Raw genomic sequence first — 24,892 nt, 5'->3', positions numbered from 1 at the left:
CTAATATTTCAAACATAATGACAAAAATTAGAATATTAATTAACCTAAATACATAATAGGGATGAGTATTTTGGTTATACTAACTTGTTTCATTGTGATGGAGAAGCCGAGGAGGTGGCCGAAATTCTACAATTAAGAAGGGTTGATGTCCGATGTCGACGATCGTAGCAAGGCAGAAGACAACTTTGAGTCTTCGACAACGGAGAAGCCGACTCACGATCCAATTTAGATTACCGATTACGTCCTTTTTTTTTCTCATTTAGACCACTGAGCTTAATACCTCTTGGTTTCGATAAATTAATTGTTGTGGGTTTAAAATATTTGGACCATTTGGGCTAGTTTGTATTTTGGTCCATTTAGAAATAATATGAAATTTTTTAGAATAGGCTGAATGGCCTAATTTTTTTCCGATATAAAACCGCAACATAAAACGAGTTTTTTCGAAAAAATTAATTATAAATTTTTTTAAGGGGTATATGGAGAGCGGGATCCATAATGGATCCGGCTATGTTAGGAAGATGGTTTAACTAACTATACGGTAACAGTTATCCAAAGGACCTCAAAATCAAAGCGATAGAGGTAGCTTTTTATTCATTCTTATATTATATTCAAACGGTCAAAATATATTAATTCTGAGAAAAAAAATATTATTTTTTTATTAACTTCTCTTGTAGCTGTGGCCTGTGGGTGCAGCTGCCCACTGCTCTGTATATCCGCCACTGGTTCTTTGTATGTCTCAAAGTTTCCGCACAAGTTTTATGCGTGTTACAAGAATTTTACGAAATACATGCGAGTTTTGAACTTTTATGGGTGGAGGAGTAGTATCGAATTGTAAGCATCTTGGTGGTTCAGCTGTCTTTTTGGTTGAAGCAACTTTGAGTATAACAATGATTAATTAATTTTAGGGTGGCATTTTCATTTATTACTTTATTGATCAGACTTTTTTTTGACCTTTTCTATATGGAAGGTATAAATTATTATAATTCATCTACTTTATATAAAAAGCAAAATAATAAAAAGATATAAATTAATTAAAAACAGATGTTTGTCCGTTTTGGTAGCGACAATATATTTGTCAAATGATAAGTTGTATGTTTAAAACATAAACGAAGTATTTATCAAATAGTGTAACATATATACGTAAAGTTGGGAAAATGACGTATAGGTCCTATAATGTTTTTAGGGTTTACCATTTTAGTCCCTTAAGTTATTTTCGTGTTTTATTAGGAGACAAAGTTGTTAGTGACCTGTCTTTTTAATCCCCTTTACTTGTTTTAGCAGGTTTCAATGACACATAGACAAAACTTGCCACATCACCAATGACATGGCAACCCAAATAATTTCTTTTATATTTTTTTAAATTAAAAAAAAGGAAAAATAAATAATTAACCTTTTCTGCTTCAAAAAACAAATTTGTGCGAGCGGAAATTCCATGGTTTACGAGTTCAAAACAGCCAGTTTGTGCGATGGCTTTAATAACCCCCTTCGTCAAAATCATGATCCTCCAAAAAATCAAATATGTTTGTTGCTCCAAAATCAAGCTTCGGTGGGTTCTGTTCGGATTTTGACAAGAAAACGCCCGATCTAGCAAGACAAGGTCAGGTAGGTGAAGCGATCAGAGAAACTCAGTGAGTATTTCGTCGTTGGCGACGGACGATCGACAACTGGAAGCAACTAACTGGAGACGGTGGCGGAGTACAAAAATCTGAGAGTGTTTGGTGCAATGAACCTAACATTTTGAAAAATCACCAGAAGACACCCACAAGGTGGAGCTCGTTCTGCTTCTATGTTTCATCAGTTCTGTTGACTTTTTTCTCTATGATATTCTTTGTTATCTGTTGTCAAGAATAAACCTCACGTAAGTATCTGTGACAACCCCAAATATATTGCCGTTACAAACCCTACTTTCACTAACGGAATGCGTCACTATATATATTATTTTCGGTAATGGTTGGGAGTCGTCAATAAACAAATATCTAGTTATTCATATGTCACGATATTATCATAAGTAATTATAACTTGTAAATGTTAACCCCGTTTAACTAAATAGAGTTATATTACTTTTCAACCACTTCACCCGGGTAAAAAGTTTTAACCCCGTTAAACTTTAGCATCGGGTAGCCGTGTATCGGGTGCAATACCTGAGACATATATAAACAAAGGGACACTACAATTGAACTCTTTTACCACACCCTCATCTCTCTCTCACTACTTTCTCTCTCTAGACCCGACATCGACCCCAAATCCGCGAATTTCCGGCTTCCAAACGTAAGGACTCATTCCCTATCTTAATCTAGACATACTTCAATGTATTTAGAGGCTAAAATCATAGAAATCAAGGACCAAAAAGGAGTTTACGGCCTAAGAAGCCCCTTAGGCCGTAAACCCCTAGAAACTTGCCAAAAACCTCATTTTTCCTTCCTTTAAGCTTATGGACTAATTAAGGCATATACCTAGGAGAGTTTGGACACTAAAACACAAGGAATTGAAGCTTAAAAAGGAGTTTACGGCCCAAGCTTGTGCTTAGGCCGTAAACACCCCAAAAACCCTTGTTTAAAGTCCCAAAAACTCATCTAAGGTGTTTGGTAATTTAGACTTGACACTAAGGAAGGTTTAAATGCATCAAACAACATCATTTGAGGACAAAAAGAGGATTTTACGGCCAAGGCTAAGCTTGGGCCGTAAACACCTAAGTTTTTGTGTCAAACAAGTCCCAAAACTTCTCTAATGCATGTAAGGAATTTAGCTAAGGCCCTTGGATGTGTGTTGTACCATTAAACTTCCCATTTTGAGGCCAAATGAAGAGTTTACGGCCAAGGATATTCTTGGGCCGTAAACTCCCCAATTTTCATGCCAAATTGTCCCAAAACTTATTTTAAGGCCTTCTAGAATTTACCTAAGGTGAATGAGAACATGTTGTACCATTTAAACAACCATTTTGATGGATTAAATGGAGTTTACGGCCTAAGAACAAGCCTTGGCCGTAAACTCCCCAAAATGTCACAAAATAAGAGTTTAATCCCTCCATATTGGTCCAAGACACATACCATTAAAGTAAGGAAGTGAAATAAGGCCTTAAACATGCAATTTGGAAGACCACATGAGCTTACGGCCAAGCCTAGGGAGCTTACGGCCGTAAACTCCCAAGGAGTGGCCTTTAGGCCGTAAACTCCAAGGGAGTGAGCTCATGGAACCTCCCGTAAATCCTTCTTAGCCTTAAACCACTCCCGGGAACCCCTTTTAGGCCCTAAAACCCCGAATTGATGCTAGAATGCCTCAATACTTAAACGGAAAGCATAAAATGATTAATTTCTTGTAAAATACATATTTTCATATGACATTAGGGTCCTAAAAGGTGTACAAGTCATTGTTTGGAACAAAACGCTTAACCGACACTTTTACCCGATTTACCCGATTCACCCGATTTACGCGAATTCAGGTGAGTTCATACCCCTTTAATGAACCTTTCAAATGTTTTATATGTTTTAGGGGGGAGATACAAGTTCAATATACATGTTTATGGAAAGTTATACAAGAAAATTATACATATTACAGAATTAATCACATGTGATTCACTACCTGTAGTTCAAATCACATGTGATTTATCACTATGCCTTATAAATCAATCATTTGTTTTCAAAACTATTTTGAATGGACAAACAAGTTTTAAATGTCTCTTTTGTACAATACTTTTATTTAATAAATCTCTTCATAAAAATGTAATCACACTGATATATTTATATAAGTAAGACTTGAAGGACTTAGGACCGATAGCTCGCCTTATTTCCTGTTCTTGTCTGATTGTGGACTTAGGGTAGTGGTTATCCGTCCGACTGTCGTTGATTTCTTAGTTATATATCTCGTATATTAGTATGGATTACGAGTACTTCTTATTTCAGTAGATGCCTAAATCACTAACTTGACTAGAACCATATACATTAAGTTAACTATAATAGGTATAGTTAAGGTCTCTATCTCCTGTTTTAACTACTACTCTACACTACTATAATTCTCTCTATTATGAAACTATACACTATTAAGAGAATACAATACAAGTTATACAAAAGACTACCCCACTATAACACAAGAGAAAGTACAAATCATAATATAACTCATTTACCCACTACGAGATACTCTATTCGCTACACACTACGCCCGAAGTTTTCTGATAGGAAGACGACACTATATGTATAGATCTATATGGGGCAGACGCTATTACATCCCGACTGATAATTTTCAGTCCGAGCCGCACAGGTCCAGGGATGCCTTTACTCCACTACACTATACATGACTGGGAAGGTCATGGGGGTCCGCTATTACTCACACTATTGGTAACATACAAGAAATACACTATAACCGCACTAAAACACTAAACGAAAGATGAAGTTAATATCCCGAAGTAAATAAGTATCTAATACTAAAGGAAGCTACACCACTATTATTTACTTCAAGTATAACTCACTATATTGCTTTACTTATTGGTGAGTCACTATTATACTTCTACGATAAATGGTTTTCAAAGATGGAAATATCATATTTCATAATGGTTTTCACTTACTATTCAGTTCTGGAAAATATAGGATTTTCTAGGTTTTACTACTACTCATGACAACAAACATTCAGCTTTCATACTAATGATTCTAATGCTTTTTATATAAGAACTCACACTAAACTCTTATGAACTCACCAGCTTTATGCTGATATTCTTTTCAAAAATAACTTGTATCTTCAAGTCAAAGATAGACAGGTATAACTGCAACATTTTTGGAGAAGATGGAGCATGCAAGACCCATCTCTTATTTTTGTTTACTTTTGGTGTTTGTCAAACATTACAAAACACACTTGTAATTACACTTACTATGTAAATGAAATGGTTGTATGTTTCTTGCTTTTACTATTTTACAATTGTGATGATACTGTACATAATGTCCTCCACCCCGAAACGTATTCCGCCGTTATCGGTTTTGGGGTGTGACAGTATCATACAATCAATCTCCCTATTTCTTCTCTTTGACTTGCATAGTTTGATTTCCTTGGTTGTTTTTCGTTTTCTCTGTTCCTGTTGATTTTAGGTGATCTTTGAAGAAGAATAATATGTCGGTATTGTAGATCATGCTTGAATCTTGTTGAACTTTGAAATGAATGATTAGGTTCTAAATAATTGTCACAAAATAGTTGGATTAAAGGTGTGGAGACTATCTGATTTCAAATGTTTAGAATCAATCAAAGCCCACAACGACGCCATTAACGCTCTCACCACCAGCTCATGAATAGTTTTATCCGCTTTTGCATATGGGAAGATCAAGGCATGAGGGAGACCTGAACTAGAAGGTGCACATTTGTTCATAACGGGGTCGATTGATGGAGCATCATTCTTGAGGATGAAGGCTGATTAGGAAGGGTTGATTAACAAGTGTGTGTTTGAGTGTGCGTGAGAGAGGGGATGGAGACTTGGACAAACAATGAACAACGTGGATTTAACTTTTTTTAATTATTTAAAAGCCACTTGTACATAAAACGGGTAATAGTAGGTTAGAGGTACCAAATAAACAGGTCACTAACAACTTTGTTCCCTTATAAAACACGAAAATAACTTAAGGGACTAAAAGGGTAAACCCTAAAAACATTATAGAACGTATACGTCATTTTCCCCAAAAGTTACATAGAACAAAAAGAAATCTGAAAATTTGGGAAAAACCAAAAGGAAAAAACAAAATGATGCACTTCTAACTAAATTTCACCACATATTTATTCTCTCGCAAAAGCAAGGACCAAAAATTACAACAACCAAAACGATATGACTTAAGCCGAATAAAAACGTATTAAAACGTAAAAAAAAATTCAAAGTTATACCGACACGTAGATAAAAATAAGCAAAGTTTTTTTAAGTTAATTAATGGAAGTTCAAATAATGATAAACGTATTATATATAACTTGAATCATTCCTGGAAAACATAGATACAAATAAGAACAAAAATGTAAAAAAAATTACCTCGAAGCATAGATAAACTTAAATTTATACACACACATACATAAAAAAAACAAATAAGTTTATTTAAAAGTTTTAAAGAACGAAAGTTTAAAATTATGTTGAAATGTTGACCATATCGAATCTATACCAACATGTATACACAATTAAGCATCTCATAAATGAGGTTTTTTTTTTTTTTTTTTTTTTTTTTTTTTTTTTTTTTTTAAGTTGACAGTTTTTAGAAGGTTTAAAATCAAGAGGGTCATAACGACATTTTATAAAGTTGAGAGGTGGTAAACATAGCAAAATCAGATTATATATATATATATATATATATATATATATATATATATATATATATATATATATATATATATATATATTATGGTGTCTATGGAGGGTAATCCTCAGAGTTTAGAAAATAAATGAGATGAAAATCACATTTTAGAATGTTCAAAGTTGAAGATTGAGGAACTAAAAATGACATTTTACAAATGGTTTAGGTTACTTCTGAACACTTAACTTTTGGTTTTGTGCTCATTTGGTTACTTAATTTTTTTTTAATTTTAAAAGGTCATCAAACTTTTGGCTATGCTCATTTAGTCATTTAACTTTTGGATCTGTGCTCATTTAGTCACCTAACTTTTAAATTTATGCTCATTTAGTCACTAAACTTTAAAACTTTTTTAAAAGTTTAGTGAGTAATGAGCATAATTTTAAAAGTTAGGTGACTAAATGAGCACAAATCCTATAGTTAAGTGACCAAACCAAAAGTTAAGTGATTAAACGAGTACAAAGCCAAAAATTTGATGACCTTTTAAAACATAAAAAGAGTTAAGTAACTAAATAAACACAAAACCAAAAATTAAATGACCAAAATGACCTAAACCATTTTATGTGACAACCCGAAATTTCCATTCTGAACAAACCATTTCAATCCCATAGAAGTTAGAACAGTTACAATGTAAACTCAAATTTCGAGTATAAGTTTGACAGTTTTCAGGATTTTACACTTAAGGAGATATTAGGAGAGTGGATGCACTAGGGTTTTGTGCAACACTGTAATTCCAATACTCTAGGACATTAGAATTCCTTCCGAGAATAGAAATATTTTCTGCCAAAAATCTCAGGACTATAAATAGAATTCTGAACCAAATTGGTTCACTAGTTGAATTCCAAGTAGAGAAAAGCCAAATTCTCTCTCACGGATCTTCGGATTTTTATCCCAAATCGTGAGTACACTTCTCTAGTTGTGTTTTAATGCTTGTTTTATGCCTATTAACATAGATTGTAAGTCAAATATAAGAGATCCGGGAGTTTACCGCCCAAGAACGTTCTTGGGGAGTAAACTCCATTTTAAGGTCCTTAACGGTTCAAATGACCCTCAAAGCTTTAGAACTCGAACTAGGAGCCTCCAATTCATGCTTAATACCACAAAACAATTAGGAATCATGGTTAGAAGGGAGTTTACAGCCAAGGAGCTTCTTAGGCCGTAAACTCCATGTTTTAGGTGCCAAATTGCTTTGAAACACTACCTAAGGCTTGGACACTATTTTAGACTAATACCCTAAAGTGTTTAGTACCTAGAAAACATAAGAAAAACACAAGTGTTGAAGAGTTTACAGCCAAGAGTGGTTCTTGGGCCGTAAACTCCTATTAAGGGGTCAAAGGACACCCTAAATCCTTCCTTAAGCCAAGAGACAATTTGGGCATGTACCTAAATGTGTTATGGACTAGTTAAAACACTTAGAACCCCATGAGTGAGGGAGTTTATGGCCCAAAAGGTTCTAGGGCCGTAAACTCCATAAAATGGTGCCAAATGTGCCATAAACTCTTCTAAAGCCAAGTACCAAAGCCTAGTTTAATTCCTAGAAATGTTTGAGACTTGAAAACACCATAAAAACCCTCCCAAGGGAGTTTACGGCCGTAAACTCCAAGGGAATATGGTCTATGGGCCGTAAACTCCCCAAAGGAGTCAATATGGTACCCAAAAACTTGTTTAAGCCTTGAAACAATTCCCCACTAGAGTTGTGATAATTCTAAGCTCCATTTAGGCCTTGGTTGAGAGTTTACGGCCAGGAGCTTATTCCCCTGGGCTGTAAACTCCAATGATTATGGTCATTAGACCTTAAACTCCCATTAGGGGCATTGCACTCCTTTGTTGCAACTCATTAGCCTCCTAGCACTTGACAAAAAGTGTTTTCCTCGCGTTTAAATGTTTATACTTGTATAATTAGTGATTTAATCTCTAATTATTTATATACATATGTCTTCATATGTAATTAGGATCATTGTGTGTGTCTAAGTCTTCACTTGACACCAAGCACTTGTCCGATCCTTCCGTACGATAACAGTCCGTTCAATTCCAGTCACTTACTGCAGGTGAGTTCATACCCCTTAACTAATGTTTTAAACTACTTTTAAATGTTTTATGGAGGGGATACAAGTAGAATTATGCTAGTTATTATATCAATCACATGCGATTAATAAGTAGAATTACGCTAGTTATTATATCAATCACATGTGATTAATATACAGCATTCAAAAGATTTGGCTACTCATTAGCCGTTTTACCAAACAGTTTCCTTCAAATGATTTTTATAAACATTTTATATGTTTTAAACTTCTTATTGCACTGTGCATCTTACTCTGTACAGTACCTTTCAAACTTATTTACAATTGTGTTTCAAACAAATGTTTCTTTACACTTAAACTATTTTATCAAACTTATGCCTTCAAATTGTTTTATAGATTGACATTAAGTCAATCTTTTCTTAAAATAATATTTATGTTTCAAATGTCTTACAAAACTTATTTATGCTTTTATATTATAAATTGCATGCCTCTATATGTATAGTTATATAAGAAATGTTTAAAAGACTTAGGAAAGCTATCCACCCTATTTCCTTTTCGCGCTTGAGATGTGGTCTGGTGGGACATCGGGTACCCATCCGAAAGTCGTTTAAATGTTAGTTATATATCATGTGTACATATATAGTCATAAAAGGTCCTTCCAGTTCATCCCATGCCCTTGGGTAGCAAGGGTATACATCCATGACCATACATACCAGATAGATTACTAGTAAACTATCATATGGGTAGTTTAGGAAGATACTAGAACCATTACTAGAACGCGATATCATACAATGAGTCAGTTCATTCATGAGTCAATACTTTCTAGAACATTACTGTACATTACATATACAACTATACTAGGACGAGAACATATACAACTATACTAGAACGATTACATTACTATACTTGCTAGGTAGAGAGCACGTACATTACAGTTAGAACAGTTCATTACATTACATATACTAGAATACGTTAATTACTGTGATTTAAATCGGAGCATGACTTAAATGTCATGACTCGAGTTGTGGGAAGAATCTCTTGGAGGGAGAGCGTGAGTTTGCGTATAGATCTATACTGGATTGACAATCCTACACCTCGCTGCTAGCTACAGTGGGACCTGCAGGTCTGAGGGTGCCAAACATCATTCCGTTATTACGACCATTCATTATGTCGTTGTTACTAGTCGATAGTATGGTGCAATTTATCACATAATGCCTTAATATAAATACGATTTAAGGTAGTTAGTACGGCCGTAGTTCTTATAGCACTACACCATAGTACTAGTTCATTTTCCTATTTCATTCACTTCGTGAACATTCACATGACGCACGGTAATGTAGAGACTATATTTTTGTTAATGATAGTTATACTTGGGAAATTACATACTCTTACACGAGACACACATCCAGATACTAGATGCCTTGGTAGAAGGCTACATTCAGAACAGTTAGGTCTTGGTAGAAGACACCTTCACGTACTAGTAGGAATCATAGGGATTTCTAGGGTTTTTCAAACACTTATAGTTCATATACACTTTCAATACTTACAATGCATTACTTACAAATTCTTACATACAAATACTTACATACAAATTAAGACACTAAATACTTATGATCTCACCAGCTTCAAAGCTGATACTCGCTTTCAAAATTACTTGTATCCTCAGGTCATCATAGACAGGTACCGATGCAAGGAGAAAGGAAGATGGAGCTTGTTCAAGACTTATCTTTCATTTTGATTTATGCTTTAGTGTTTATCAAAATTTGACAGAACATATTTGTATAATAATTATATTATTAATGCAATGGATGATGTTGTTGCTTGTTTACTACTTTACATTGTTGTTGATATTATACATGACGTTCTCCGCCCCAGAACGTTTCCGCCGTTCTTGGTTTTGGGGTGTGACATTTTACAAAAAATATATATAAACATAATATTTTCAAACGTTCAAAGTCTAGGACTAAAAATAACATTCTATAAAATAGATGGTGAAAAATATTATTATAAAAAGTACAGAAGTGCAAAACGTAGTGAAAAGATCCACCGTTGCTTGTTAATGTATACTATCTCGTTCCAGATTAATTTTTCACATTTTATTTTCTATTCTTCAAATTTTGACCTTATATATATATATATATATATATATATATATATATATATATATATATATATATATATATATTAATTTTGATCTTAAACATTTTTGTTTTTGATAGACAATATTTGATGAAAAATATATGAATGAATTGTATTTTAAATATTTTTTCATTGTTATAAGTTTTATCAAGTAATATATAACACAAATAAAAATATTTAAGTTCAAAGTTAAAGAAAAAAACTTCAAAATTCAAAAGTAAAAAATTAATTAAGAGGAAGGGAGTAGTTAATTTTTAAACTTGTTAATAATTAACTAGATAAAATGTCTACTCAATTACTAGAAAAAAAAATGACTCCAAATGACTTTAGTCCAACACCGTATCCAAAAAAAACTACACATATATGTGTGACGACGGGATAAAACTCAGCAAGCTGCATCGATACTAGGTATGTTCGAATTTCATCGTGCATCAGCCTCTCACTTCTGTTATTGCTTTACCTCGTGAGCACTCGGATCATTCCCCCTCGTCTAAAACATGGCAAAATACATCCCTAATAGTGACTGATATTTCCATTACTACCATCCATCGATGTATTTTATATTAAGATTTTTTTTGTAAATTTACGGCAGATTAGCGAAAGTTAATCCACCGGTAATTTTAGATTTTATTTTGTGTCAAATTTCACGTACAATTCATTCAAAATGGGATAGAAAGTGTTTCTCATGAAAATGTGGTGACAAGTAACACTTCCCTTTTAGGTCATTAGGTGGAACCTCTAACGTTGAAGACTCCATTCCAAACACCCTTTAAAACCACGCAAAACAAGTGACCATCAAATTGACTAATTACTAGCTCACCCGAATCTTATATCAACCTAACCCTCGCATTAATCAAATGTATCAACTCCTAATGATCAACAAACTCATCTCTTTCGTGTGTTCATATTTCGGTTCACAAACTGCACATCCACCCGAGAGTCCAGGCACCCATGGGTTGGGTGTAGAGGACAAGTCCTGTTGTGTGTGCCTGTTGAGGCTCGAGAAGGCTAGAGATGAAGAAAGGCGAGTCCTTGTTTGTGGGCATGAGTTTCACAAGGTGTGTGTCGATAAGTGGTTTGATGAGTGCCGGAAAACATGTCCAGTTTGCAGGTTTTCTTTTGAGGATGAGGAAATGAAGACCAGGAAAAGCCAAGAGTTAACTGCGGAGATGGCGATATGGTTTTCCTCTTTTCATGTTGCTGGTTACATTTAGGGAAACGATGGTCATGGGAGTGAAAGGAGGATGCAGGAAACTGTAATCAATTTGAAACATTATAAATGAACTTTGGAAATTGTTAGTAGGTGATCAATTTTATCCAAAACATGATTTTTTTTTTAAACTATAGCTCTTTTGATCGATATAATAAAAAAAACAAGTAATCGAACAACTCAAACGCACCTTCATATCTTCCATTCCATAATATAGTCATGTTACAAGAGATATCCTGAAAATTTATTACAAGGAAATTAAAATCTCTACATTTCGTCTACGTGTCATTTCCTCAGCCCATCCCAAGCTTTTAGTCTTTTACCCAGTCAGGAAATTTTCAAAATGAACTTTTGAAAATGGCTTTCACCTCTTAAAAACCCGATGCCATTAAAAGTTTGAAGATTTTTGCTGGGGCCGGCTCTACTTTGAAATGTAACTAAGCTATTAAAAGTTTGAAGAATTTTTTGCATACAAGGATAAAAATGTCTTGGATTTGAATTTCAAACAATAATATTATCCTACTAAAACAAAATTATATTATCGTACTAAAACAAAATATTGTAATTGAACAATTTTAGGCAATAAATCTGCACAATTAATCTTAACAAGAAATGAGAAACTATTACCAATGATCTTTATACATTTAAAATTCGCTGAATTAAACATTCTTTTCATTCTCTTTCTTCATCGACGCCTCAATTTGCTTCTTTCATTCGTTTCATCATTCTTTTTTATTCCACGGTTGAACTGTCTACAACGTAATTACTAAACACCCTCGCATGAAAGAAATCAATAAAAAGGAACAGGTTCGTTCAATTAATTCACTATAGAGTCCACTTATAAACAATTAATTTTTTAAGAATCTACATTCCCTTCTTCACTTATTCCATCGTACAAACATTTATATTTGTGACATACTCATTTTCAATGCCAGAAAACACCGATTTGTTTATGCTTTATTTTCAAATCAGAGTAACTTTTTAAAGAAAAGTGTTGCGTAATTTGTTCCCAGAAAAACATGATAAATATGTTATCAAAACATTTCTGAAGAAAGGTATTTTATTCATTTTAAAACTTTGGGATGTCGCCGTCAATACAGAAACATATGCATAAACAGAACTTACATTCATTTACACTAGTGATCTACATCTGTTTAATCTCTCGGTGTAGTGTAGCTTTATATCGACACCTGTGATACAAATAAACTGAGTAGCTCCGGTTGGGAAACCTTGTGAATACATAAGGTTTTCAACCCATAATAATATAGTTATTATGTTTAAATATCAAACAATCAACCCAATTACCCATCCCCGTTATCTTTTTTACTCTTAAGGATCTACCCTAAGAATCAACTACTCTTTATTCATTCAATCCTAAGGATTGTCCTAAGGAATAGGCACAGAGTCCATCGTTGCCAGGGTTTATACAACATACACTAAATCACATGTTTCCAGGGTTCATCCAACGGGCGCTAAGTCCATAGCTCTCATTTATCGACAGTATTATTTGCGGGAGTCTACCCGCAATACGTGTCAATGGGTTTTTAGAGTACACTGGGTGAACATATAGTTCACAACACCTACAGGTTGCGAGCCAGTTAGTGTTCCATCAGACCATCTAGAATAGTCTGTGGTTGTCATCCATACTCTGCTAGATGACGGGGCCAATGCTTGGGTAAAGACTTCTCTCATTTTTCACCTCTCACCCTCATCTCATGTTCTATATCACCTATCATCTCATCCTCCAACTTATCTTTCATCACACACCAACTATTTCATCTACCCATGTTCTACCCAACAAATTTATAGATATAAAATACATATACAGTTCAGATCTTAAGAAAAAGTTTAGATCTGAAAAGAAAATACATATACGGTTCAGATCTGAAGAAAAGGTTTAGATCTAAAAAAGAAAATACATATACAGTTCAGGTCTGAAGAAAAAGTTTATATCTGAAAAGAAAATACATATACGGTTTAGATCTGAAAAAAAAAAAAAGTTTAGATCTAAAAAGAAAATATATATACGGTTCAAATCTGAAGAAAAACTTTAGATCTAAAAAGAAAATACATATACGGTTTGGATCTGAAAAACGATGTTTAGATATTTCATCCAGTATAGATCTCAAGTTATAAAATACATATACAATTTAGATTGAAAAACAAGGTTTAAATCTTTCTTCCAGCATATATATCAAGTAAACAGATAATATGCACACATAACATGTAAATTATATAAAATACTTCATATCTATGTGTAAAATGAAAGTAACTATGTACTCACTTGATAAGGTGGTGATTCCAACTTGGACGGCGCTTCACTTCGCCGAAACCGGGAGGTTTCCTTGTAATCAGGTTCTCAGAGCCTCCGGGCACTCCGGGGCTTTCTTCAAATGCTAGGGAAGTGTCCTAGGCTTTTCGGGGTGTTTTGGGAGGTTTAGAGAGTGGGTAGAGAGGGAAAGAAACAGTAAAAAGTGCTGAACTCGTCGAGTTTCTGGTGTAACGAACCAAAAATCCTTCTGTTAACGATGTTAAACATTGTTACCCGGATAACAATGGTTGTAAAGTTATTGCGATTCTAAGCGTATCAACTGAAATAGATTAAAAAATATATATTAATATCTAGAAGAATTAATCAATTTTTAAGAATGGAATAATTTAACTATTTAGTTTGTAGGAATATCTAGTTTAAATTTAATCAATTAAATTAAAGTTATAAATAATTCTAAGGTGTTAAACGTCAAAAAGAAAACAAAAATATGAGTAAACTAATTAAAATGAAACAAAGGAAACTTTGTGAAGCATAGGCGTGCGTTTTAGAAAGTTTAGAAGCTAAAACCATTAAAGAAAAGGGTGCAGGGACTGTTAGGGAACGTTGACCAAATTCTAGGGACTAGATCTGTAACTTGTACATTAAAATCCCAACATGAATGTAAACCGACGCATCTTTCGTTCCACTTCAAATACGAGAGTAACTTGCTGATTTATTCGTTTCCTTTATTTCCGTTTCGTGCGATCGATCTACCGGTGACACACCTACTAAAATTGATGCCCTAATTGAGGGGCTGCTGCAATCGTTAAGTGGGAGAAAGTGTGACGGAGAGAAAGAAGAACTTCGGCTGTAGAGGTTCCCGACGAGGCCCGACGAAGTTACGAGGAACCTAGGATTCTGGCAGAAACATCGTTAGGCAGTGCTAGAGTGGCGATTGAAGTATTTTCTGTCGTTGATCGATTCAAAGTAAGTTTTTGAGTTTGAATTAAGACTCTTATAAATTTAAAGATGCATATATTTATGGTTTTGTCCACCTAAATATCAATATAAAAAAATATGCTAATTGAGATTCATAAATTGGTACTATCTGGTCGACACACTACATTAACTTAATAGATACGGATCTCATGTTATTGAAATAAACCTGTTAGTGAGCATTGATACTTATTAGATCAAAGAAAGTTATGGTTTAATTCTTATGGTTATCGCCTAATGAAGACTTTAGAGATGAGGTAATAATATAAGTGGATAAACTCTCAACATAATGACCTTAATATTTAGGAATATTTAATCAAAAAGTGAAGCATGGATTATAAATACGGTATATGGCATGAGAATTTTATTACGGTATATGGATTCATAATAAGCACTCATAATAAAATAACTTAAACTATATGATTAATTTGAGTAGGCTTTATAGTTTTATAAGACAGACTACTCGTGATTAACCATGTTTATTTATCCAACATCCTTGCTTTAAGTCTTGACTAAATAGAAATATTCATAGATAGATTAAATATGACAAAAATAAAACAACATACGTAAATTATAATTTTTAGTTATTTTAATATAGTTAATATACAATTTTGATGATATGGGTTTAGCTTTAGCATTTTTTTTATATCACTATATTCTATTATGGAGATTTGATGTCATAAGAATCTGTAATGTTACATCATGGTCGTTAATAAAAATGACAAATTAATCTAAGAATAACACATGATATAATATAAGCTAACAATTTTCATAACCATTGAGATGCGAAATATTATGAAATAATATAATCTAAACTAAAGATGATTTTAATAAGTGTTTAGGTGTTTGCTGATTAAAGGAGCTACAAGTTGATATCTTATAGAGACGGTATTACGGAAAATCAAGGTGAGTTCATAGTTTTAACTCACTAAGGTTGCATTATTAAAACGTACAATCCGTAGATGGTGATTTGATTCACTTTAGGATGACCATTTCATTACTTGTGCTTGATGATGATATGATATTTGTGAAGCTAATATATGTTTTGTGCTAATGCCATGATATGACTTACTTGCTATGTTGCTTGCATTTTGATGAACTTGATGAATATAACATGCTAGATTAAGTTGCTTGAAATATGATGTATGGTTATGTTTTGATGTGCTGGTTATGAATACATTACATGTTTAATACACATTCATATGGTATGAATTACATGACTTGCTTAATGTATAAATTACATTGCTGGGTTATGCGTAGAGGGTTTGGGTAGTTCATGATCTTTGCCTAAAACCTTATCTGGATCATTGAGGGTGCCTACTAGGTTGAAAGAGTACCTATAGGAAGAGCTATAGCCACAACGGTGATTAGTTGCCGGTCTTTCTAGATGACCGTGTGACACATGGTTTGCGAGCACTTCGGTGTTCGTGGGCTGGAGTGATGTTGGTCCCTCGTTCGCGGCCAGCGCAAACATCACGTGGGAATCGGGAGGTGTATCGATGGAATTGGCACCGTTTGTACCGATCCTGAACGACATTGCGGGGTACTTGTACTTTGCAAAGTCGGAGTAGCGAAAGTGGAGTCACGGTGTTGGTGTTTCGGGTGGAAGTCATGAGCCACTTAGAGCATTTGGCTGGCCGTGCACACAAGTAGTGAACGGGGTGTTTCTCTGTAACACCGTAAATTTCAAAACAATTTTTCGCATTTTATAAAAACACAAATCATTTAACATTCATAAAAGCATTAATATTTGAAACTCAATCCATGCTACATAAAAATCCCAAGATCTGATAACATAAAAATCTCGTGTGTGTGTACTGATCAAGCTGGCGCCTTCCCACGGTCATCACTAGTACCTGAAACAAATAACACCAACACTGTAAGCACAAAGCTTAGTGAGTTCCCCAAAATACCACACATAACACATATTAGCCACTCGAGGCTATAACTTTGTAGGTCTGTAGACCCTACTTTGTGAACCCTCTGGTTCTAATCTCTGGAAACCTTCCAGTTCCAACTCTATAAACATGCACAGCATAAATCACATAGAAATAATGCAGTACAACACATAACATACATATAGCATACAAATACTCTGTCACATAACTCTGATTACCTACTCAAGGTAAAGTATAGTGAGAAGACTCACCTCGCGTATCTCGATAACTCGCAAATCCCGGAAATCACTCGCGCTCGATCCCCCGAGCTATAATCTTCCTATAACACAATACATCTCTAATTAACACTTTCACAACTAAGGTTGACTACCCCTATCAAGTCAACACTGGTCAATGGTCAACGGTCAACTTTGACCGGACTCGGCGAGTGCACTATAGCGACTCGGCGAGTCTATACGCATCCACTGATTCCCTGGGATCCTCTCTCGACACGTCGAGTATTTTCCTAACTCGACGAGTTCCACTTGGCATGAGTTGCGGAGCCACCACGACTCAACTCGCATAGTCTCAAGAACAACTCGGCGAGTTCCAGCTTGACTCAGTCCACCTGTCAACCCTCTCTGACTCACTGAGTCAACCCCTTAACTCGGCAAGACCACTCGCTGAGTGGTTATGGACAATCTTCATGCTACTCGCCGAGTCTGTTCTTCAAACTCGGCGAGTCTATGCCATACATAAACTCAAACTCACTCCTGAGGTCAGATCCGTTCCAATAACTCATAGACCCAGTCCTTCCAAGCACATACATCACGTAAAGTTACTATCTTGGTGCTCATGCAAAGGTTCAAAGGCCTTATTTGATGATATGGTCTCTAGAATGCTATTCTAAGCTCATGGCCTCCATTAACACTCATAAAGCTTGAGGGAAAAGGGTCTTTGGGCCCAGATCTAAAGCACCAACACGTGAGGAGGCCAATTACTCCATGGATCATTCCACAAAGAAACCCTAACTCTAAGATTTACACCAAGGACTGAGAAAGGAACAAATGGTTACCTCAAATGAAGTATCTGAGCTCAAGAATCACTGGATTAGCACCTTCTTTGGTCTCCTCTTGCCTTGATCCTCTTCTATATGCAAAAACACCCACAAATAGTCAAGGATCTTCCTCTTCTCTCTCACAACACGCTTAAAGACTCTTTAGGGTTCTCTCTGGGGTTGGTGGCCACAAATGACAGCCATAAGCCCCTTTAAATAGGTCTCATACCCTGGAAATTAGGGTTTCATTAAATAGCATGGACTCGCCGAGTCCACATTTTGGACTCGCCGAGTCCAGACGCGAACCCGTGCCCAAGACGCGATCATACTCGGCGAGTTTGAGCTCTAACTCACCGAGTCTCCTCACAAATCACCAAAATTATGAGAATAATTAATACATGGGAATCCGAGCTGTTACATTCTCTTAGGTTAGGTAGTACTAAGAGACAATTTTCTATCAATCGGTTGGATAGATATAATAAAAGATTGAACATGTAACAAACGGTTGGTTGCATATTAAAAGGTTGAATATATAACAAAGGTTAGTTATTAATAAAAGGTTGAACATGTAACAAAATGTTGTTTGCATATTAAAAGGTTGAATATATAATTAATAAAAGGTTGAACATTTAACGGTTGCTTATATATGAAAGGTGATTAATTATACGCTATGCGGTTGCTTATGTGGTATTCGGTTGATCATATATGTTATGTGGTAGAATTGTGGTTAAACATATAGGCATGTATGCGGTTGAATATGTGATCGAATAATAATGATATGCGGTCATTTTCTAAGTGGTATTTGTCTATCATTTTTATGCTTCATCATAAAATGAATGATTGACCCATTTCGAGCTTGTATGTTTTATGTGCAACTTTTTTAAATACCTTAGCATGGGCTGACACTTGTATATTTTCTCTTTTGTACCTTATGATTGGTGCAGCAGTTTAGAAGATTGGCCTTGGTGAGAGGGGTTCTTATGGGTAGTAGATTTATATTAACGATACCACTCTTGGACAAGTTTTTGATTATTTACTTTAAAGTACTATTGTTTACATTTTAAATGGTTTGGAATTATGATTGAATTTTTGAAGTAATGTTTTAGTTTCAAAAATGTTTTGAAAAAAAAACTAATTCTTCCGCTAACGTATTCTGTTAAATAAATGTTTTAAAAAGAAAAAAAAATATGGTAAAAATCACGACATTACATCTAGCCCCACCACAAGAAAAAAGGCCTTTTACAACGCGCAAAATACGACGCTCATTGATTTATGTTACGCAAAGGAGAGTGACATTAGAAAAATGTCATCTCTTCAAAAAATTTTAGGATAGAAGACACGCATTATTGCGCACCCTTAAATTAGTGTCTAAAAAAAACACGGAGGGCACCTATAATAAAATGCGCGTCGTCTAAGGATGTCGCTTTATATTTTTTAAAGGAACGCGCGTTCCATCCTTTAATAGTGGGGGAAAGGGGGAAATGAAATTCTGAAAAAATTAAAAACACCGCCAAGCTCTCCTCTACCTTCTTTCAATCGTTCTTCTCTCTCTCTCTCTCTCTCTCAATCAAATACCAAAAATCGACTATTGTTGGAACTAGGGATCCGGTTCTTAGTGAAATCGAAGGTTTTTTGGTCACCAGGCCATGAAATTGATCAAAGGTTTTTTGGCCTAGAACCACCAGACCACCCTTTTCCTTCATCCACCATTACCATTTGTAGCTCTCTCACCCCATCTTCACTATTAAACCTTGCGAAATCCTTATATAACATTCCGACGACAATCAGATTCCGACGCTCTATGACTGTCGACGGGAGCAAAAACCTAATTTCAAGTCAATGGCCTGTGTGTATATTCTGGTACAGAACTCGGAGGAGGAGGTACGAGTGGATTTAGAACAACTTCTTAGAGAAGGCAACTGATATCCTTGACATCTTAAGGCCGAACAAGTGCCTCTCGATCTCATTTCACCATTTATAGTTCCATTACAGAGTTTATAACTATGAACATGTTCTGAACAACAAGCGCCTCTCGTCATGCTTTTTCAATTGCAGATTCTGATTTTAGGTCATCTCCTCTCCTCGCCTCTTCTTTGTTTCTTTTCTATTCTACTTCTACATATATACTTCTTGTATAGAGGATTAACATTATTCCATTCTTAAATATTTATAAAATCGGTATTATTTGAAGTTCAGTGTTTATAGTTTAGTTAGATGCGAAAATCTGGTGCTCAATCTTTAGTCTATGTATTTGTAAAGGGGATTTTTCTGATTTGGGAACCAAAACATACGAGACTGATGAATGGTTCAAACCTAAGCATCATTGATGAAAATTTTCTTTATATGACACTTCTATTTTATTTCTTTTGCCAAATTGGCGATCTTGATATTGATCTTCCAATCTAAGGGGAGAATTTGAATAGAGATCTATAATTAGGGCTTAGAATTGAGAAATGTTTAATTACCTCGGTATGAAATTTCATAGATTAGAAGTTTTGTTTCGTATATAATTGTGTAGCAACATATGAATTCTTAGAAATTGGGGAAGAACAGCGTCCTGATTATAAATGCATTTTTCAAAATTTTGAATTGGGGAAAATTTTGATGATTACGTTTACACTCTTCTCTCAACCATATCCTTGAGCAGATTTGGAACATTCAATTTCTTCATAACACTAAACCTATTCTTCTATCAAACTTAATGATTATATGAATTGTTCAATTTGTTTTCACATCCACTGATCCAAATCTTCTTCAGATTCAACAGATCATGCCTGGGCAGAAGATTGAAACAGGTCATACATACATAATCCATGATGTTTGTATGGATTACTATGGAAAATGAGTAATATCCACCTCCTCTGATGCCACAATCAAGATAATCAGTGTCACCACCACCATCAGCACCGCCACCTCACACCCCCTTACCACATTGACATGTCACAATGGTCCAGTCTGGCAGGTTGCATGGGCCTACCCTAAATTCGGGTCCCTTCTTGCATCACATTCTGATGGGATTCTTCTGCAGCACATTCTGCTGGGGGATTCTACAACCAAAGTACCTTCTTTTCTCAACTATATAAATTATTTTATGGGTTTGTCTAATTTAGTTTTTTTTTAATGTTTGATCAGATTATGAATTGAGAGGTTACAAAATTAGTGTGGGAATGGCTGAGAAATCTGCTCCAAGGGCTCCTCCTGCTCATTAGCACAAGTCAAAATTTGATATCACTGGGTCAATTTTGTATGTTATTTCCTAGTCTATACCTGATAGAAAAATTCCATATAAAATATTAAATTTCTTAAAAAAGAAGTAAGTAGCATTTGAAAATTCCATATAAAATATTAAATTTCTTAAAAACTAAGTTAAGTTGTAGCATACCAAAAACAATCTATAAATTGCAGGAAGTATACACAGTTAGTGTGAATAATATGTTATTTTTGCTACTTTAGTAAGTGATACTATATTTGTATTTTTTATTACTTCAGGGGATTGAGAAATTTGAGACAGATCTTAAGACCATGCACCCTAGTTTGACTGAATGCCGTGTTTTGAAGTCAAAATTGGAGCTTTCTGTGATCCAATATGCCATTGGTATAAGTTCTGAAGCTCACACTAAGGTATATATCATTATCATTCCACTATGTAATGACTAAACTGAAATTAGCTCATTACTAAATAATCTTCAATTTCTCAGTGCATATTATAACATTATAAGTTGCTTGTATATGGTGATTTCAACTTTTGGTGATATTAAGTAACTACTTTTGGAGTAGGTAATGAGGAAAATGAAACCAGAAATGAAGAGTATCAGATGGAAAAGCATATTTCTTCACCACACCAAAACTCTTTTGGTTTATCATCCAGAAGAACTTCATAATTTTTCAACCCAACACCAAAAGTCGTTTTTTTTTTTTTTTTTTTTTTTTTTTTTTTTTTTTTTTTTTATCGTTGCTGTCCATTTCATATGTGCTAATGCTCCAAAAGTCTTGTGCTAGATTGGGTTTATTTTTATTTATGGTTTTATCTTTTTTCAGATTTCCATGTGGCTGTTTTTTTTTTATCATGGAATAGAGATATAAGTTTACCCTTCCACTTTGCCATTTGTCATTGGTGTGGAAAATCATCATCATCATAGACGTGGTGTAAGGAAATCGGCTTCTAGGGAGGGTAGTAGTAGTAGTAATGACAACAATTTACTATATTGCCCTGATGCTATTGACTTAGAAGACAAAGATTTTGAACATTTTCAAATGCATTGGAGAAGAGGCTAACCAGTTGTGGTTAAAAATGTCCTAAAAAAGACATGTGGACTTAGCTGGGAACCAATGGTGATGATGCGAGCTTTTAGGAATGCTAAAAAAAGGTTAAATGAGGAAAATCAATGTGTCAAAGCTATCGAGTGTTTGGACTGGAATGAGGTAAGTTTTATATCCCTATCTTTTAAGTTTTAACAATTCATTTTTTTATTTATTTGCATAAAAAACTTGTGTTTTTTTAAATCTTCTATTTATTTTCATAAATATAAAACTCTAGACTTTATGCATCATCACGACTCAGTTTCTTTTCATCTATTATTTGTAGGGAAATGTTTTGGAACATATACTAATGTTAGGTGTTGAAAGTCAATGGTTACCTGTTGTCGTACATTGTGCGGTGAGATAACTTATTCCATGTGCTTTTGATTCATACGTTTTATACTTAAGAAAAAAATAATAGAAAGATATGAAAGTAGGTTTCTATTTGAGATACATACATAGGTGATCTGATTTTTGGACACCAAAAGAATCTTGAATGCATAGGTGATCTAAAAGCTCCACAGCAGACAAGAGATGGACAAGTTTCTAACCTTCGTGCATAACTTGGGGTGATAAATGGTAGGTTTTTATTAAAAATTTTAACTTTTTTAGATTTTTTTTAATGTTGTCTATTTTCTCTCCTATTATGTTTGTCTGAATTAGAACTTAAAAGAAGAGATCTCAGAGGCCATTGATCAGCTAAGGGAAGTTGAATATGAAGTCATTATCACATGTTGTAAAAAAATCGTTTATTTTATTCTTCACCCTTCTACAAGCCTTTTTAACATGTTGCAGGAACCTAAACCTAAGAAACAGTCCGCTCCTACAGCTAAAATTGGATCGAATAAAAAAACTGTTAGTAAACCTGTAAGTAGTTCTGATGAATCTGAATTTGAATCTGAATCATCAGATGATAGTGATTCATCAGATGAAGAAGTGAGTCAGAGTGTAAATCTCTTGGCACTTGGATACAGTTTGTCTAATTTCACATTAATTTTGTCACTTTTTAGCAGCATTCTCTACATGATACATGTTGTTCTCCACTTTTCTAAGTATTCTTCTATGTAATTTAGGAGGCGCCAAAAAAGCCAGCTGCTGTTGCCAAGAATGGTGCTGCTGCAGCCACCAAGAAAGCCAAGTGAAGTGATGCGTCTGATTTAGAAGACAGTTCAGATGAAGTAAGAGAGCTTTTTGGTTTTGTGTACAATTTTTACCGAGTGAAGTGATGAGTTTGTCATAGTTACTTTAAATAAGGTAGTGTGTTTGGTATGCAGTAATCAAAGAGGGAATGGAATCAAGCATTACAGTGTAATCTGATTCCTGCAATTGTTGCTGCAATTGATGTTGATTTCTTATTGTAAGTGTTGTTGCACTCTTCTGCTGATTTTTAAAAGATACCAAAAGGTACAAATGTTTTTTTTTCATGAATAAGAGCTATTTCTGTTCTTCTTCTTCTTCTAGTTGTTGCACTCCTCCATTCTTCATTATGGGTATGCAGCAGCTCCAAATGACAGGGTATAATTAATTTTACTTCTTTTATTATATAGAAGTTTATTTAGTGAATTCTTTTGGTTTATCGTCTAGAAGAACTTCATACTTTTTCAACCCAACACCAAAACTCGTTTTTTTTTTTTTTTTTTTTTTTTTTTTTTTTTTTTTTTTTATCATTGTTGTCCATTTCATATGTGCTATTGCTCCAAAAGTCTTGTGCTTGATTGGGTTTATTTTTATTTATGGTTTTATCTTTTTTCAGATTTTCATGTGGCTGTTTTTTTTTATCATGGAATAGAGATATAAGTTTACCCTTCCACTTTGCCATTTGCTATTGGTGTGGAAAAGGCTGTTTTTCTAGTAGTGAATTATGCAGGTTTTGAAGTTTTTGATGGAAAAGAATAGTGTTAATGCTCTTCATAGAAAAGTATGTTGGTATTTCAGGAAATTTGGCTAATAATTTAGTTAATTATATAAAAAAATGTTGAAATCTTACATTTGTCTACTATTGGAATGATTATTTGTAGTATTACATTTGTCTACTATTCGAATGATTATTTGTATAACATTAACTTTTGTGCAATGCATTGTATTATTTGTATATGGTATTTTATTTTCCATTATGTGACATAAAATGCAAATTTAATATGAAAATAAGTAAATCCATAAATAATTTTTTTTTAAATTTAAAATTACGATACGCAAAAATGTGTGTCATCTTCATTTATGACATGGCCTTTCTTGACAGGGGCTTTCTTGATACGCATTGCGTGTCATTAACACGCGCGTCGTAAGGTTACGACACGCGAATGCATGTCGTCTTCCTTTATGACAGGGCCTTCCTTGATACGCATTGCGTGTCGTAACCGCGCGTCGTAAATGCGTGTCGTAAATGCGCGTCGTAAATGCGCGTCGTCTCTAGACGACGCGCAAATGCGCGTCGTCTATCTTTATGACATGGCCTTCCTTGACACGCATTTGTGCGTCGTCTGAGTCATTTACGATGCGCAATGAGCGTCGTAAAAGGCCTTTTTTCTTGTAGTGCCCCCAACTCTTGCTGGTCCAACTTATCGAGTTGGTGCCGCGTTTCGTCATCTGGTGGAGAGAAAGCAATGGCTCAGATTGCGCCATGTCACCCACTTCGCTGCAGCACCCTGGCGACTTCTAAACACCGTAACTTTCACATATGAGCTTCATTTTCGATGTTCTTTATATCCACGCGTAGGTGGGAGCATACTCTACAACT

General features: G+C 34.6%; 1 long non-coding RNA gene across 1 annotated transcript; it reads left to right on the top strand.

The window, feature by feature from the left end:
- Nucleotides 1-20,994: 20,994 nt before the first annotated feature.
- On the top strand, nucleotides 20,995-21,926 carry LOC145100668 (uncharacterized). Its single transcript, XR_013705191.1, has 3 exons — nucleotides 20,995-21,100; nucleotides 21,346-21,477; nucleotides 21,895-21,926. It is a non-coding gene; the product is annotated as an uncharacterized LOC145100668 (long non-coding RNA).
- Nucleotides 21,927-24,892: the final 2,966 nt, after the last annotated feature.

Source organism: Lactuca serriola, chromosome 4 (genome assembly GCF_051521515.1).
Source record: "Lactuca serriola cultivar US96UC23 chromosome 4, Lser_US96UC23_V15, whole genome shotgun sequence".
In the NCBI taxonomy this organism is placed as follows: domain Eukaryota; kingdom Viridiplantae; phylum Streptophyta; class Magnoliopsida; order Asterales; family Asteraceae; genus Lactuca; species Lactuca serriola.
Note: the sequence above shows the minus strand (reverse complement) of the source record. Positions and strands in the feature narration are given on the sequence as shown.